Raw genomic sequence first — 12,278 nt, forward strand, 5'->3', positions numbered from 1 at the left:
GGGCATTGGTATTGTAGCTCGGCTCGAGCTCGAGACCGGCTCGATTATTTCGCATCTGTAATGAGCCGATCTAGTATTGGCAAAGCTCGGCTCGGACCGGCTCATTTACAGCCCTAGGTATAAGGGAGCATTTAAGGATGCTATTAGGTGTGTATTGACATAGAGAAGTAAAAAGTAGTTCGAATCCTTAAATTTAGAGAAAATGATCGGAGGCTGCTGAAAATGCTCAAAGAGTGGGTCTCCAACATCTTCACAACCTGGTCCATTGTGGGCTAGGGGTGTCAAAAATAACCGGAACCGGAACTGGACCGGAAACCGGGACCGGTTCCTTTTCCATTTTTTTTTTTTGGCAACCGGAACCGGAACCGGGTTTTATTTTATTAAATATATATATATATATATATATATATATATATATATATATATATATATATATATTAATATTGTCTTTGTAATATGTTTGTGAACTATTTTTATTGTGAGTGTATTTCTTTTGATTAGTAGATTATTTAAATACTTGTTTTATTTTTTATTTTTTTGGGTTTTGAATTGTTGTAGTAAGGGGTATTTATTTCTTGTGCATGTTGGTATGTTTACATACTTGTTTTTACTTTTTATTGTTTTAATGTTTTCTTTATGTATCTAATTTAAAATGATTTTTAGGGTATTTTAAAAAATTTGATTTTTTATTTTTAAGGCTCATATAGGCAAAAACATTGATTTTTTAGGATTTTTAGGCTTTTTTAGGTTTATTTTTTAATTATTTGGAACAATCACAATAAAGCCTCTTTAATTTAGACAAAAAGATTAATAACTTTTTTTTAAATGAGCTAACTTATGAAAAAAATAATGGACTTATTTTAGGCCCAATACCTAAAATAAGCCCCAAACATTAATTTTTTTTCAAAAACCGGTTACCGGACCGGGTAAAACCGAAACCGGCTGGGAACCGGGACCCCGGTTAACTGGGGTCCCAGTTCCGGTTCCGGTTTCCCAAAATCGAGAACCGGGGTACCCCGGTTCCGGTTCCGGTTTTGGCCAAAAACCGGGAAACCGAACCGGGTTGACACCCCTATTATGGGCCTAGCATGTCGTATTGGATGAGAACAAAGAACTGCAACAACAACATGATGTTCCATCACTTGGTTGGACCCCCACTGAGGCATATCTTCTTCAATGACATCCAAAGCTCTCCCTTTCTGCATCAGAGACCAAGCCCAATCTGTCAAACGGGAAGCTTTTCCCTCCTCTGTTTCAATTGCTTTTCTCCCACTCAGAAGCTCAAGCAGCACAACCCCAAAGCTGTAAACATCACTCCTCTCTGTCAAAATTCCATACAAAGCATACTCTGGTGCAACATAGCCAAGAGTCCCAGCCACCCTGGTGCTCAAATGTGTCATCCCCTCTGCATAATTGAACCTTGCAAGCCCAAAATCTGCCAACTTTGGCTCAAAATGCTCATCCAAAAGTATGTTGCTGGCCTTGACATCCCTGTGGATGATGGCCGGCTGCGCTCCATAGTGTAAATAAGCCAATCCGCGGGCTGTTCCAACCACAATCTTCTGCCGAACAGGCCAGCTAAGCTTCTTCATTTCTGATCCAAAAAGGTGGTCGTAGAGGCTCCCATTAGGCATGAAATCGCAGACAATTATTCTCTGGTGACCCACCAGAGGAACCGTTGTGGTACAATACACTTTCAAAGAAACAAGATTCACATGCCTCACGCTTGCAATAACCTCCACCTCATGTGAAAAAGTTGCATCCCCTGCAGCAGAAGCAGAGCAGTTCTTGAATCTCTTGAAAGCAACTTGGGAATGGGATCCATCTGGCAATACACCCTTATAAACGTTCCCATATCCTCCCTTTCCGACCAGATTCTCCATGGAAAAGTTCATGGTAGCCTTCTTAATGTCTTCATATTGGAATTTCACCAAGTTGGTAAGAATCAAACCGGTCTTCTCCTTAGTGATCTTCTCTCTCTTGCAGTGTTTTTGTCACATCCAAATAAACAGAACTGCAGAGGATGCCCCAGAGAATCCAACAAGACAATCTGTCAGAGCACCAGAAAGCACAATCGCATGTCTTTTGGCGTTGGAAGCCCGCAATGAAAATTCAAGCGAGAACAAACACTTTGCAGTTGCTGTATTTCCACACCCATTAACCATCGCAGCTGCATACATGAAAGGATATCCCGAACAATCTGAGACATTTCCAATATCAGGACCCTGCAAGTACGATTCACCAACGCTCGACAAACTTTTTGTACACACATCACAAGCAGAGCTATTGTCAAGAGACTGGTTACAGAAAAGCTTAATTTCCTGCAATTTAGATTCAGGAATTCGGCTCTCGAACTCCGCCCGAGATGTAATTCCCTTACAACCCCTGGAAATCCATTCTGGGTGATACCCACAAGCAGTTTGGATATCAAAACCACGAAAATGCTGACCAATTAAGCTCATGTATGATTCCCAACATGCCCTGGAATCGGTGGAAGGAGGCAGAAAGCGCCCGTTTGTTCGAAGATACTCCGACCAAACAAGACGGATCGCCTCGAGAGCGTGTTGGCACCGTCTTGGCATGTTAAGAGACACAGGCCCAGGAGCACCTTCATTCAGCAATTCCCCAAGAAAATGGAAGTTCAGAGGACAAAAGGGTTCAGAAGGGTCTTCTCTATGCAAGATTTTCCGGCAATCGGGGATTGAAAAACTGAAGCCAGAATATGCTAAGCCTAGTGCTAAGGCAAAGCAAATGGATAAAAAGGAGGAGGACATTTCAATGCTAAGGTTTCTTGGGATTGAAGGAAACTCTAAAACCTCCTCAATGTGTTAGCTAGTGGCCGGCCCGTTGGAAGTGGATATATATAGTCCTCACAAATGATTTTTAAAAGTAAAAGAATCTTTGGAAGCTAATAGACATCTTATGTGTTGTATGCGTGGTTTGATCTGATTCCAACTTGAATCACAGAAAAAAAGAAACTTTCAACTTGAAGTCAAATAATTCACCTAATAAACAAATATAGGGAATATCCATAAGAAAGCAACTTTGTCTCCCAAATCCTAGGCAGGCAAAACAGTATCCTTATTATAAACAAATTTATAGATTACTATTTAGAAACAAACTTGGCCTCTCAAATTTGTATGCAGACAGCACAATAGCCTTAATATACATCTTTCATCTTGCTCTAGAGTCACTTTTGCTGTAGCAAATTTTTAAGTAAGTTGGCAATAAGAATGATAACGACGTTAGGAAAAATGCTAGCTAGTCTCAAAAAAACTAATCAATTTAAAGCTTTTCGAGAATCATTTATAATACAACCACATATTTTATGTGTCATCTTTTCAATATGGGATCTGAGTGTTACGAGCGCTCTCGTCTGATCTACCCAAGATGTTTGCTCGTGTGTTCAAAGCCTAACGAAGATTTGTTCAAGGTCTGCTAAACAACCTCCCCGGGGCATTTCCAAGCTTTAATGGATAAGCATTAGCCACTTCTTAGTCTACTCGAGAAAAAAGAAGAATATGCAGAGAAAAGAGGGACATTATTGTTGTCTGTTTTCATCTGTACTCTTTGTAGTAATTGAGAGACCATATATTAGTATACACTTGGCAGAGAGAATAATGAAACACCTGGAAAGGAGCAAATAGAGCTGCCAAAACACAATAGACAAACAGAAAAAGTCAAGAGAACGTGAATCGAATCTGCATTGACAAGACATAAGTAGTTGAAAATTAGACAAATCATTTTGAGATTATGCAGATTATTATATATTGCATGAAATAATTAGGTCTGATACGTAGAATGAAACAGTTGACCATACATTTAAAAAATTCAGCTTGGAAGACTACTGACTTTTTTACACGGACCGAGTATGCGCGGGAAGATTTTCTTCTAGAAATGTTTGTAGCCGATGATCTTATAATATAAATTAAATGGCTAAATTATTTTTTCTTATCGGCTTAAGTTTTTGAGACAAGTGATGGTTTAACATGATATCAGAACAGAAGTCATGAGTTTGAATCTTGTTTCCGTTATTCTTATCTCATTTCAATTAAAATATTTCACGTGTTGCGCCTATTTCTAACAAAAAAGTAATTATTTCAACAGATAATTAAAAAGTAATTTGTAAACACATTAATACACTAAAGATTTCATCTTTTTGCTTAAATTGCTCTAAACTGAATGTTGCTGAAATTGTCAGCTACCAAAGTTGCAGCCTCTGGAAAACAAGAAGGCTTGTGTTGAAAAATGCTAACAAGGCTACTATGCTACTCTTGTTTCTCTACAATTCAAAAGGTCCCCTTCTCAGTAAGGCAGAGGACACCAAATTAATGTGTTAAATCATCTGCTTTACATGTGCTACTGACAACTTCCCTCACTGTCCCTATGATCTAGAATGGGATGATCACTTTTACAGCAAAATGGCTGGTGACATGCAGGGCTGGACATGAAAGTTGAGCCATCACTATAGCTTGCTGATTGCTGCTCTATATCACCAATCTCTGCTAGAAGCGAAAGAGGACGATCCGGGATCGGGGGAACTGGAAAATCAATTTCCAGCAAATTCACAATTTGAATCATTGTTGGCCTACAATATAATAGTGTATGTGAAGAAAGAACCCCAACAAGAACATATTTCTCCATTACTTCTGGCAGGCCCAACTCAGGCATGCCTTCATCAATAACTTCCCTTGCTCTACCTTCCCTCACTAATGACCAAGCCCAATCTGTCAAAAGCAAAGTTTTGTTATTCTCAACTGAAATCACAGCTTTCTTCCCACTCAAAAGCTCAAGAAGCACAACCCCAAAACTGAAGACATCAGTTCTCTCAGACAGTTGTCCATACAAAGCATACTCAGGGGCAACATAACCAAGAGTCCCAGCCGCCTGAGTGCTAAAATGTGACAGCCCCTCCGGAGTGAACTTTGCTAGGCCAAAATCAGCCAGTTTAGGCTCAAATGTTTCATCCAAAAGTATATTACTAGCTTTGACATCTCTATGTATAATACCAGGATAGACTCCATTGTGCAAGTAAACGAACCCACGAGCCATTCCTTGGGCAATCTTTTGACGAATCGGCCAAGAAAGCTTCTCATTCCCTGACTCAAAAAGATGATCATAAAGGCTTCCATTACGGATCAATTCACAAACAATTATCCTTTGGTGGCCTTCCAAAGGCAGTGTTGCAGTGCAATAGCCTCTTAAACTAACAAGATTCACATGCTTAATTCTGGCAATAACCTCCACTTCGTGTGCAAATATCTCATCCCCAGCAGGAGAGCAGTTCTTCAACCTCTTCACTGCAACTTCAGACCCATCTGACAATATTCCCTTGTAAACATTCCCATATCCTCCCCTTCCAATAATATTCTCCCTATGAAAATTATTTGTAGCCGTTTTGATTTCCTCAAACGTGAACTTAATGACACTATTCCTTCCACTAATCATTTCCCTCCCTAAAACCAAACCCGTCTCAGCTGGATCAAAATTCCCCTCCCTCTCCCTCCATTTCCTGTGCCTTCTCCAACAAACACAGACCACCAAAACTGACCCAAATAAGCCAATAAAACAACCTGCCAAAACCCCCCAAAACACAATCTTCATTTTCTTAGTGTTTCTACCAGTAAAAGTGAAATCAATTGTGAACAAACACTTGGCCGTCCATGTATCAGTGGGTCCAAATCAATTAGCGAAAGCAGCAGCATACACAAATGGATAAACTAGCAATATATACATGATGCACAAGATGAACTATTCTCCAAAGACTGCACTTACCCCTGATTTCCTGCAATTCAGATTGAGAAATTTGGCTTTCAAACTGCACCTAAGTTGTAATGTTCATGCAACTCTCCGACATCAAGCTGGTCTCAACCCTGCAAGTCGATCGAACACTAAAACCTGGTGCGAGCTCATTGACTAGTCTTCCATACAAGTCCCAACATGCCTCCGAGGAGTTCTCGAATCTCTCATACAATCAATCAATCAAGCAGAACAAACGTGATATAGTATTTAAAGAAAAATAAACAAAATAACAAGGAGGCAAGATTTACGTGATTCGACAATTTACTTACGTCTAGAGTTCAAAAGTAGAGAGCGATTTCACTAATTCAAAAGGGGAGAACACAAATGAGTGTTAAAACACTCACAAACCCAAAACCCAAAAATAATACACCCAAATTCAATTCTCTCTCACTTTCTAGTACTCTCAATTCTCTAGTACTAGCTCTATATTTTCTGCAGAGCTCAACACAAGTTGCTCTCTTCCGGCCACTCTTCCCACAACAAAGGATAAAACATGCACACGGTTTGCACGGTTTGCAATAAATGTCAAGAAATGTAGGATGACTTAACCAAAAGTCCAAAAGTGTGGGCAGAATTTTCTTCATTCAGTGCAGACATTGGATTGAGAGATTATGCTTCAAATGTCATCCTTTGACCAATATGAGCCATTACTTTTCAACACTTTGGTGGGGGAAAAGAAGGTGGGCATTTGAGAATTGGTCGGTTTGATTGTCAACAAAGAGCTTTGACATATATCTACTTCTCTAGCTAAGAGCTTAATCTGATATGGGGTTTGAAAGTTAAGGTCAGAACAAAATTTTATATTTGGCGGGTGCACTCAGAACAATATATGAAAAATGCTACATTTTTTTCTCCGGGTTCTTCTTCCATTTTTCAGCTTTTCAAAATTACTATTACATCTGTGTAAGCAGTGAAAATGGATATCTTGAGGAGATTGATTCTTAAAGCATATGGTTTAGAACTATTATGCTAAAAGTGTTCATGTGTTTTAAGGGTATTTTTTTTGTTTTTGTTTAAAAACATGTTCTGAAATCTAAAGGTTTAGTCCCTCTAAGATATGGTTGGAGGAAGTGGTTCGGCCACCCATAGCCTTGGAGATGATATGGCCCGAAGGTGATTCAGCCACCTCATGGCCTTTAGAATGGTTTAACCACCCTCTACAAAAACCTCTTTTTTAAAATTAAAATTAAAAAAAAAAAAAAAATACCTTTTAAGTTTTTCTACACATTTTTTTAATTGTTATGAATGGTATTAACAAGCAAACTCTCACTTCTTCCAAAATAAAACACATGGTTCGAATAATACCGGGTAAAGATTTTGAGAAATACTAAACAGGCTCTCACTTCTACAATTTTAAGTACACAGTCCTTAAAGTGACGTAAAAATCACCATTAAATTTTGGATTAAACGTGTATAGCATTTCTCAAAGATTTTACCAATTACCTATACCCCATATAGAATCCTATATGTTTATTTGAATATAATGGCTCAAAGTCAAAGTCAATCGAGGGGTTTCAATTATTTGGCACCGGTCAAGTCGGGGCACAAGTCAATGTTTTCCATAAGTAGGTAAAGGCTGCTTGACTTCTTGAGCTTCCGATTCTCTATTTGGGTCAAGGGTGACCTAGAAGCTGCCTCAAAAATCTAATTAGGCCTAAGTTGAGATAATGGGCTAGATGCTGATGTGCCATATGAACCAAAGGTTGCTTGCTTGGGTAGGAAAAACCTTCACTAGCTACAGGTCCAATTGGGCCTAAGTTCAGATAATTAATCAACTTTGTGACTAAGCACAGCAAATAAGATTGTAATTTTATTACTATTATTATTTTTTTTTTTACATGTTCGCATAAGAGAAGAGGGGGAAAAAATTTAAAAATTCTTTAAACCAAGTAAACTTAAAAAAAATTAAAAATTAAAAAAATAAACAACAGTAAAGTCATGTGGCAAAAAGACATCATTGTGTAATATCCACAATGAAGTAAGTAATGAACCACACCTCCATGGGCCGACATATAAGACATTTTTTTTTATAATTAAAATTACATATGATATAGAAAAATATATATATAAAAACTATTTCAAATACTGTTAAAAATGCTAAAAAAATCATATATATTAAGCACATGTGATCAAGTTGCTCAACGTGGGCCTGGGGTGCGGCCATTGTTTCTGCATAAAGGCTTGGCTTGTAAGAGCAGCAACCGGCATGGCTGGGTCCATATCTGCCCCCCCGATTTCACAATACATACCAGACACGCACTGACGCACATGCTATATTGTAAATTTCTTCCCTATCCTTTTCGCTCATTATTAATTAAATAATGACAAAAATTTGAGTAATATTAGAAATCATCTTTTTATTTTATTTTTTTTTTTGCACTTTTAAAGTTGATGTAAATTTAAAATTTACATCAACTTTAGAAGGATAAAAAAATGGTCTTTAGCATTACTCCAAAAATTTTCTTAATTCTTAATGACCTTAAAAATTTAATGTACATTTTAAATGTTTATAGACACTTGGCACTATTTTAAATGGGTTTGAAGAGTCTTCAAGAGGTAGCTCAATCGGTTGGAACCACACTTCGGAAGTCAATAGTTCGAATTTTCCTCTTCTTACTTGTGTGGACATGTCCAAAAAAAGAAAAAGTTAAGAGGATATTTCTTCGGATTGAAATCTCTTAAAATTTTCTTTAAATTTGAGATTCTCAAATTCATAAATCTCAGTCATTTATCTCATATAAGCGTATAAAAAATTCTAAGAAATTTCAATCATCTGTTTGAATAAAATTTATGTCCATTAAATAATTATTTAGTTAAGCGCGTCTTTTAATTTTTATGTTGGTGCCCGTGCGGCGTAGAGCCCTGAGAAAGCACACTAACAAACACTTCGTTAATCTCAATTTGTAATATATTAATTAAGGGGTAAATGAATAATTAAGACAAAACTCCAGCAAATTCACGGAGATATATATATATATATATAATGTCACAGTTCCTTGGTGCCACCGCTTGCGTGTATAATATATAGTTGCCCACGTCTTGGAGTGTTGAAAAGGACAAACCAACATTCTTCCACGCTTTCTCTATCGCATGTCTCCAAGAGTATTCTCGTATTGCGGATGGTGTCATGGGTGCATGCTTTTGAGGCACCTGGTTTTTTTAACCAATAGCCCCTTGTATTTTTCTCTATATACACTATATGCCCAGAACTGGGCCTTGGTCTAAATATAATTATTGTGCATTATTACGGGCTTAATTGCTTAAACTCCTTAACAGATAAATGTCTAAATATAATTATTGTACATTATTATGGGCTTAATTGCTTAAACACCGTAACAGATAAATGTCTAAATATAATTATTATGCATTATTGCGGGCTTAATTACTTAAACACCGTAATAGATAAATAAAGGGTAGTTCAACTAACCTTAATGTCTCCAAGTTCAACTCAATGCTAAATAATATTAATCTTTACTTAATTTCATTAATAAACTTGGTGTCTTTAAATAGAGACTTACGAAACATAGTAGATATAAAAGACTAATAGAAATAAACTACTTCTAATGATAATATATTATCGATGACATATGATCTAATATTTAAATTATAAATCTAATTCTATAAAGATAACTTATTATCTCTAAGTATTTTAATTTTAAAATACCTCTACTATTAGTCTTGTAACATGCATCATCCCATTCCCATAAAAGTATTGACTTTTTGAAGTCCTAACCTCCAAGAGAGACTAGTGTGACCTAAAAACAAATAAAGGATTTGGTAGTTTAGGTGTTGTGATGTAATTTTTAATTGTCTAAATTTAATTTCATTCTCTATTTTTCATGGGACGATGGCGGGTTTATTTGTTAGGTCAATGGGTGAAAAATGGTGCATTTTCTCATTGCGTGTTTGTGTTTTAACAATTGCTTAATTATTTATGGAGTAATGCTACTCTTCACTCGTATTTTATATGTCAGCCGGCGTGAAGAATTATCATTTTTTTTATACTTTTCTTCGTCCAAATTATTTAAAGAACTCTTAGCTTCATAAGCTCTCGCTTTTATAAATTATGTTTCAATTGTGACCAATAAAAGAAGGGGGTATAAATTAAAAAATCAAGGTCTTAAAATAGATTAATTCCAAAGCATGAAGTAATTCTATTATAATTTATCAAAAGAAAACGACCATTTGACCATAAAAATTAATCACCACGTAGACGAATAAAAAACATAAATCCACAAGAGTATAGTTTACTAATTAATTAATCACATAAAAATTAAGCTCATACACAAAACACTCAAAGATGATAATTGATGAGATCTTAAGTCATTTATTAGGAGCCTTGATGAAAAAGCTCACGCATCATATCTTATAAACCAATTGTAAGCAAACATTGCCAATCTTTACATTTTTATAATTTTATTTAATTGTTTCCTCTTTTTTTTAATATTAATAAATTGGGTAAAGTCCACTTAACCCTCTCAAACTATCACCCCAATGACAATGTACCCCCCAAACTACTAAAACAATGACAATATATCCCCAAATGCTAACAAAATGATGAAATTACCCTTATAAAAATTTCAATAAGACAAAAATACCCTTCAAATTTAAAAAAAAAAAAAAATTAGTATTTTTGTTTTTATTTTAATTAGGGTTAAAATTGGAGGTACATTGTCATTGTTTTGGTAATTTGAGGGGTAAATTGTCGCACTTGATAGTTTTTGAGTACATTATCATTAAGATGGTAGTTTGAGGGAATTAAGTGAATTTTACCCTAATAAATTAAGTGGTCAAAACTCCAAATGTCAATTATAAAGAAGATTTTATGGGACCAATTAATTAGCTCATGTAGTACAGTGGTCCAGTACCGTAAACATGACATTGATTACGGGTTTATCCAGTTCAGTTTATTTCATAGACCAGACAGATGTACAGTTGAGTAAATATCTATTTTAGCAATAGATAATTATGACTAATAATTAACATTTTTTTTGTAAGTTCTAATAATTAACAATTTTTTCTTTAATTTTTTCTTTAAGTGTAATAATTAACATTGGTGCAGCTAAGTTTGGTACAAAGTTTTTGCAGATAGGTACCTGAGCTTTTTGAGAAAATCAATGATTTAACATGATTTCAGATAAAAATTTGTTATGATTCTAAGAATATGTTTGAGATTGGGTTTGAAAAATAAAATTTTTAAGTCAAAAAGTTTTTTTTTGGCAAAAGCTTCATCTGTAAGCTTTTGTTAAAAATGCGTTTTGGCCATTTTTAGGTTTTTTGAATCGTTAAAAGCGCTTTCAATTTTATGTTTACCAAATAGATACATTTTTTTTCAAACGAATTTTTTGAGTGTTAAACACACTTTTAGACTCATCAAACGCACACCCAAACAAGTCCTAAATATTTTAGAGGGCTTAAGTATAAGCCAATTTTAAATGATGAGTTTTATTCAAAGTTTGTATCATAAATCCTTAATTATGTCCTTATTTTTGTCATTAATGGTGATCTTTATCGGAAGCAATATATATATATATATATATTGACAATGGCTTTACCAAATTGTCAATATAATTAATGAAGCAAATCAAGCATTCTTCATAGGAGAAGTGTTATTTTTATTTATTTATTTTTGTTGACATGTCACATATAAAGGAAGAGAGATTTGAACTAATAACATCCGCTTCATTAAGCATGGTCCTAACCAATTGAACTACCTCTTGGGACAAAGTGTTATTTATTTACAAAACTAAATGCATGCAACAATTTCTTTTTTATTATTACAACCTGCTTCGCATAAACATCCCTTCTAAACATCTTTGGTCTGTCATGCGAGAAGACTCAATCATTAAAATATGTCCTTGAAGATATTAATGGAACTATATATATACTATTTTACGAACTTTCCATTGGGAATTAAGCAGCTACATAAGAGGCTGACCCTCTATCGCTAACATAAGATTTGAGAAATAGATAATTAAAAGGTTAAGAGAAATGTTTGGTTTTTTAATATTTTTATAAAAAAAATTTGATTCCATACTGATGTGACACCATTGTTTCACCTTAAAATGAGCTTCCGATACTTAAGGGAAGTAGATGGTTACGTCGTCAATTCATCAGAAAGAGAACGGTAAGCAACCCTTTTGAATAAGTTGTATAGCCGTTTTAGTGTTTCACATTTGGTAGACAATAATAAGTTCAAAAAGAATAACTATTTCACATGATTGACAATCTATTATTCTTTTTATAGTCATTCCTTCAAAAAATGAGATAAAGTGCTATTTTTATAATTAGCTCTTTTTGTTGATGCTTTTTAAATAATATTTTGTGTTTTTGATCTTTTGTTAATGTTTTTGTTTTTAAACTAAAAAACAAAAAGGACAAGGACGCAAGTGTTATCAAACAAAATTTAACCTTAAATTTGTTTTTTCAAAAAAAAAAATAATAATTTACAGCTAAGAAATTTTTTTTTTTTGTCG

At 35.1% G+C, this 12,278-nt stretch overlaps 2 pseudogenes; both read right to left on the minus strand.

Moving 5' to 3' along the window:
- Positions 1-143: 143 nt before the first annotated feature.
- On the minus strand, positions 144-2,774 carry LOC132168966 (probable LRR receptor-like serine/threonine-protein kinase RKF3; annotated as a pseudogene).
- A 1,364-nt stretch (positions 2,775-4,138) lies between these two features.
- LOC132172427 (probable LRR receptor-like serine/threonine-protein kinase RKF3) lies at positions 4,139-5,974 on the minus strand (annotated as a pseudogene).
- Positions 5,975-12,278: the final 6,304 nt, after the last annotated feature.

The sequence above is a fragment of the Corylus avellana genome, chromosome ca2 (assembly GCF_901000735.1).
Source record: "Corylus avellana chromosome ca2, CavTom2PMs-1.0".
NCBI lineage: Eukaryota > Viridiplantae > Streptophyta > Magnoliopsida > Fagales > Betulaceae > Corylus > Corylus avellana.